Genomic DNA, 5000 nt, shown 5'->3' on the forward strand with positions numbered 1-5000 from the left:
TTTTTGTCTTCAAGTTAACAGGCTACTTCTCCCGTTTTTTTTTTTTGTTAATATTGTGATAGTTTTGTTAGGGACACCTCTTTGACCTCGTGGGGTGTTTGCGTAATATATCTCACACCGCTTAATAGGGAACCTCATTATTGGAGTAAAGGGGGTCGACGGGGTCGTCCGCTTCCAACGACTTTAAAGGGTTTGGACTTAGAAGCGGGAGAGAGGAAAAATCCAAAGCCGCTGGAAGGTAATGAGAGCTAGCAATACACACCGCAGGACTGTGTCCATAGCTCAGCATGATGAAAAGGAGTTCATGAACGCTGGGATCAACACTCTGAAATCATCTTGGTATTTACTGATTGAGCTCTAAGGGTGTGTCTGGATGGGGCTTGGCACAGTGGCCAGTGATATGGCAAATGACAAACTCGTACACAAGCACACACACACACACACACACACACACACACACATGTATATAGATACACACACACACACACACACACACACACACACACACACACACACACACACACACGTATATAGATACACACACACACACACACACACACACACACACACACACACACGTATACACACACACACACACACACACACACACACACATGTATATAGATACACACACACACCTTAACCATTTTGCCAGGTGTCACCCTGCATCTGATAAATGTGTCACTACTTTGTTGTTATTTATTTATTTATTCATAGCGAGCTATATAACCCCCGACCAAGATCGCAAAGAGGCCTCTAGTTTGCCTCCCGCTAGCGTGTCGTCATGAAAACACACAGGTGTTGAGTTCCTCCTGATTGCCAGAGTTGTTGGTACTCCCCGGGTTTCTGTTTCTGTGTGCATATACAGTAAGCCACAGACATTAAACCTTGCCTGAATGCAACTCTGCATACTTGTGCACAATGCTGCCCTAATAATAGGCAAGATGTTATGCAAGATAAAAACTTCAAACTCATTTTGATGAGTTTTGTTAATTACTTACAATACAGAGAATGTTTTCAGACAAATAAAGTACCCTGTTAACGCTAAGTTGGCCACCGGCATGCTGAGAATGGCATAATGCCTACGTAGTCATTATAAAGAAGTTGTAGGCATCAAATGGTTTTAAAATGTGGTGAAGCTGCTTTTATCCCCCTGTTGGATTAACCTCCTGAATCCCCCCATGTGAACGCACGGCCATTTGCATAGTATCAATTCCCGGATTGAGATAAAGCTCCACTTGTCAATACGTCAGGTTCTCCCGGGGGGAGATACTTATCTCGACGCCGACAGATCGCCCAGACACAGCCGAGCGCGTTTCCTGATCCCGCTGATTGGCACAGTTTTGGGTTGCACTCGCAAAGATGGGATTGGAGTCAAAATGTCGTCCGTGCCCGCTCCTGTGCCTGCGCCTCTCGTTATCGCATCTGCTTTTTGTTTGCTAATTGCTGCTCTCCGCACGTCAGAAATCGCACGGAGTCGCGCTTTACAACTTCATCAGAAACGACAGCAGTATTGTCTCTTCACGCTGTTCTCTTTTTTTTTTTACTCTTTCTTGACCTTTCCACTCTTTGATTTTTTTTGCCCGGTTCCACCCAAAGGAAAGTGAATGAGATTAAGGGGGAAACTCCACTCTAGGTTTGGGGGCGAGCAGCAATGAAGCAGACGTATTGGTTTTGCGTCGACGATCGATACTCTCATTCGCGGCCCACGGGCCATCCATCCGTCCGTTTGGCATCGCGGTCACGTTGATGTTCGGCCTTAGCAGGAGCCGGAGCCGGAGCCGAAGCCGGAGCGGCCAGCCGGTGTTTGATCAGACGGAGCGAAGCAAAGAACGAGAGTCTCTCCTCTCCTCTTTTCTCTCTCAATCTCTTTCTCTTTCTCTCTTTTTTTTAAGGAATGAGTCTAACAGCAGGTCCCCCTTTGTCTTCAGGCGATGTTTCAGTAGCAAAGTAATTGTCTTATTGCTGGCACATCACGCTTCTTTCTAGACAGTTGCCAACTGGGTGTGGGTGTGCGTGCGTGTCTCTCTCTCTCTCTCTCTCTCTCTCTCTCTCTCTCTCTCTCTCTCTCTCTCTCTGTGTGTGTGTGTGTGTTTGTGTGTGTGTGTGTGTGTGTATGTGTGTGTGTGTGTTTTGTTTCCGCTCTTCAGGCAGACGGAGCATGAACACTCCAATTAATTAAAGCTATCAGGGTTCGTCGAAAACCTTTGACACGAGCTGAATGCCGAATTAATGCCCCCAAAACACACTGATTAAAAAAAGTTTGCTCTTGATTGCATGGAGCCGAAAGACATGATAGCATTGTGGTGATGACAGTGTGTGTGTGTGTGTGTGTGTGTGTGTGTGTGTGTGTGTGTGTGTGTGTGTGTGTGTGTGTGTGTGTGTGTGGTCTATCTTTGCGTGCCTCTGCAGGTATAGACTTTTAAGACAGTGGCACTGTGCATATGTTCAACTTGAGGAAGAGAAAGATTGGCCTGTCACATTCTTGTGTTTCATTTGTCTGTCCCTTAGTTTCATTATGGCTGTGGCTGAGGCTTATCCTGTAACCTGTGGTACATGTACAGTACAAACTCTCTTCATGGTGAGATGAGAAAAGCTTCTGTTTTGCTCTCGTGGAGCCGACACTCTGATTTTTCACGCAAGAGAAATGAGTAGGTGCTTTGAAAAGCGGGAGCGGTTCAAACGGCCACGGTGGTGGTGAAATCACAAAAGAGTGTGAGTGTGTGTGTGTGTGTGTGTGTGTGTGTGTGTGTGTGTGTGTGTGAGTGAGGAGAAGAGTGATCATTTCAGAGGAGAAATATGTCACAAACACCATAACATAGAAAAAGAGATCATTATCTCAATGCGTCAGTTGCCACATTTGAAGACTGCTCAGTGGTTTCACGCTCAGTTCAGGGGGGAAGTTTTAGCCATGTTCCTGTGTAGAGTTCTGTCTGACTCATACCAGTATGCACACACACGCACACACACACACACACACACAGACACACACACACACACTCACACTCACACACGTAGCCTGACACAAAGTGAAAGGGACATTTCTGTGTTTGTGGATCTCGGCCCTTCACGGTTCCGTTTGGTGTTGTGGAAGCAGCTCTGGCCCGGAGGCTTAGTCCAAGCTATTCTGTGACGGTTCTTGTGAAGAACAACCAAAACAAAAAGAGGAGGAAGAGAAAAAAAGAGAGAGAGACCTCGTCGCTGGTGCTGGGAACAGAAGAGTTTTACCAGATAGTGTGTCTCATCACATTATCCTCTCAGTTCTACTTTTCTATATTAGGCCCTCTCCCTCTCCTCTTTCTTCCGCTCTAACTCTCTCTCTCTCTCTTTCTCTCTCTCGCTCTTTCTCCCTCTCCCCCCTCTCTCTCCCTCTCTCTCTTCTCTCTCTCCCTCTCCTCTATCTCTTCCTCGCTCTCTTTCTCCCTCTCTCTCTCCCTCTCTTTCTCTTTATCTCTCTCCCTCTCCTCTCTCTCCCTCTCCTAACTCTCTCTTTTTCTCTCACCCTCTCATTTTTCTTTCAGGTCCCTTGCTTTTCAGAGACCTATTTTAAAACTCTTGTTTCTTGACACTGGAGGCGTTTGGGTCCCTCGCCTGTGTCTTGTCTGGTAACGACTCCACAGAGTCCTCAGGTAGACAGGATTCTCCTTCAGAGCCATTACGGGCCCATTATTCCCCAGTCCCACCCAGGCTTATTTCCAGGCTTATTCCCACAATCCCAGTTCATTATCGCCATCCTGTATGGAATGTGGGAGTGCGGCATGGACATTCTAATAATGCAGAGGCCATTTGAACATCAATCAATTTAATTCAGCTCAATTTAGTGTGCTTTATTGGCATGACAAGGTCATTCATATTTCCAAAGCAGTCATTATGCCAGAAATCTGTACATAGAACATGCATACCGGTAATAAGAATTCCATAAGAAAAGGGGGAAAAAAATAATTAAATAAAGTAAAGGGAAATGCAGTTTAAGATAGATTGTGTGTGTGTGTGTGTGTGTGTGTGTGTGTGTTTTCATCAATCACTGACCTATTTCAATTGCAAAAAAATGGAGAGGGTTTGGAATTCAGTGGAAACTTGGTGGCTGATTGACCGTTAGGCCTGCGCTACGCGGAGTCCACTAGTAGTTCCGTGTTCCGTCTGTAGACCGTAGAGGACTGGTCTCATGTTTCCAACATACGTGCCGCGATCATGTCTGGAGTGGCCAGTTCCACTGATTCCAGTGAAAGCTAATTGTTGCAGCAGATGCCGCATTAACGGAACACTTCGGATACGTGCCTGGTTTAGGGTTTGGGATTCAGTGAAAACTTGGTGGCTGATTGACCGTTAGGCCTGTACTATGCCGAGTCCACTATCAAAGTGCTCGTTTTGCGGCGCTGTGTCATTTTTCGAACATACAGTACGTGCTGCTACTGATTACAGTGGAGGCTAATTGTTGCAGCAGATCCGACACGAGCGGAGCACATCAGATACGTGCCTGTGTAGCCTCCATCTGTGGCGTGTGTGTGAGACCGGAACAGTCCCTCTCTTAAGGGTCCTGGGACCTGCTTTTGCAATCTCATCAACCCTCCGGAGCTGAGCTCGGAGAGTCCGGTTACGTTTACGGCCGAGGCTGCCGTTCACGCGTGAGCTTTTTTTTTTCGTCTTTTTCCCGAACGAGCAGCATACCTGAACCTGAGACGGGACGGGGTAGTGTTGATTTATAGGAATGCGACTCGTAAAGAAACACGGACCTGTGGGAGAGATGAGAGGGCAAAAAAAAAAAAGATGGAATCTGAGAATGGAAGGAAGGAAGGAAAAGGGTTTGGTGAGTGGTGTGTGTGAGGGTGTGTAAGGGAAACAGGTTTGGGATGGGGGGTGGGGGGGGGGTGTTGAAAAGCATAATGCTACTTTGATATTTGACAGTAAGTGACCTATGGGTGACCTATGTTCTCTGAACCAACACTCGGCCTCTAGAACTCCATTCTGATTGGATTAAGCGTGACCAGAAGCTCAGCATT

The sequence above is a fragment of the Sardina pilchardus genome, chromosome 16 (genome assembly GCF_963854185.1).
Source record: "Sardina pilchardus chromosome 16, fSarPil1.1, whole genome shotgun sequence".
Classification (NCBI taxonomy): Eukaryota; Metazoa; Chordata; class Actinopteri; order Clupeiformes; family Clupeidae; genus Sardina; species Sardina pilchardus.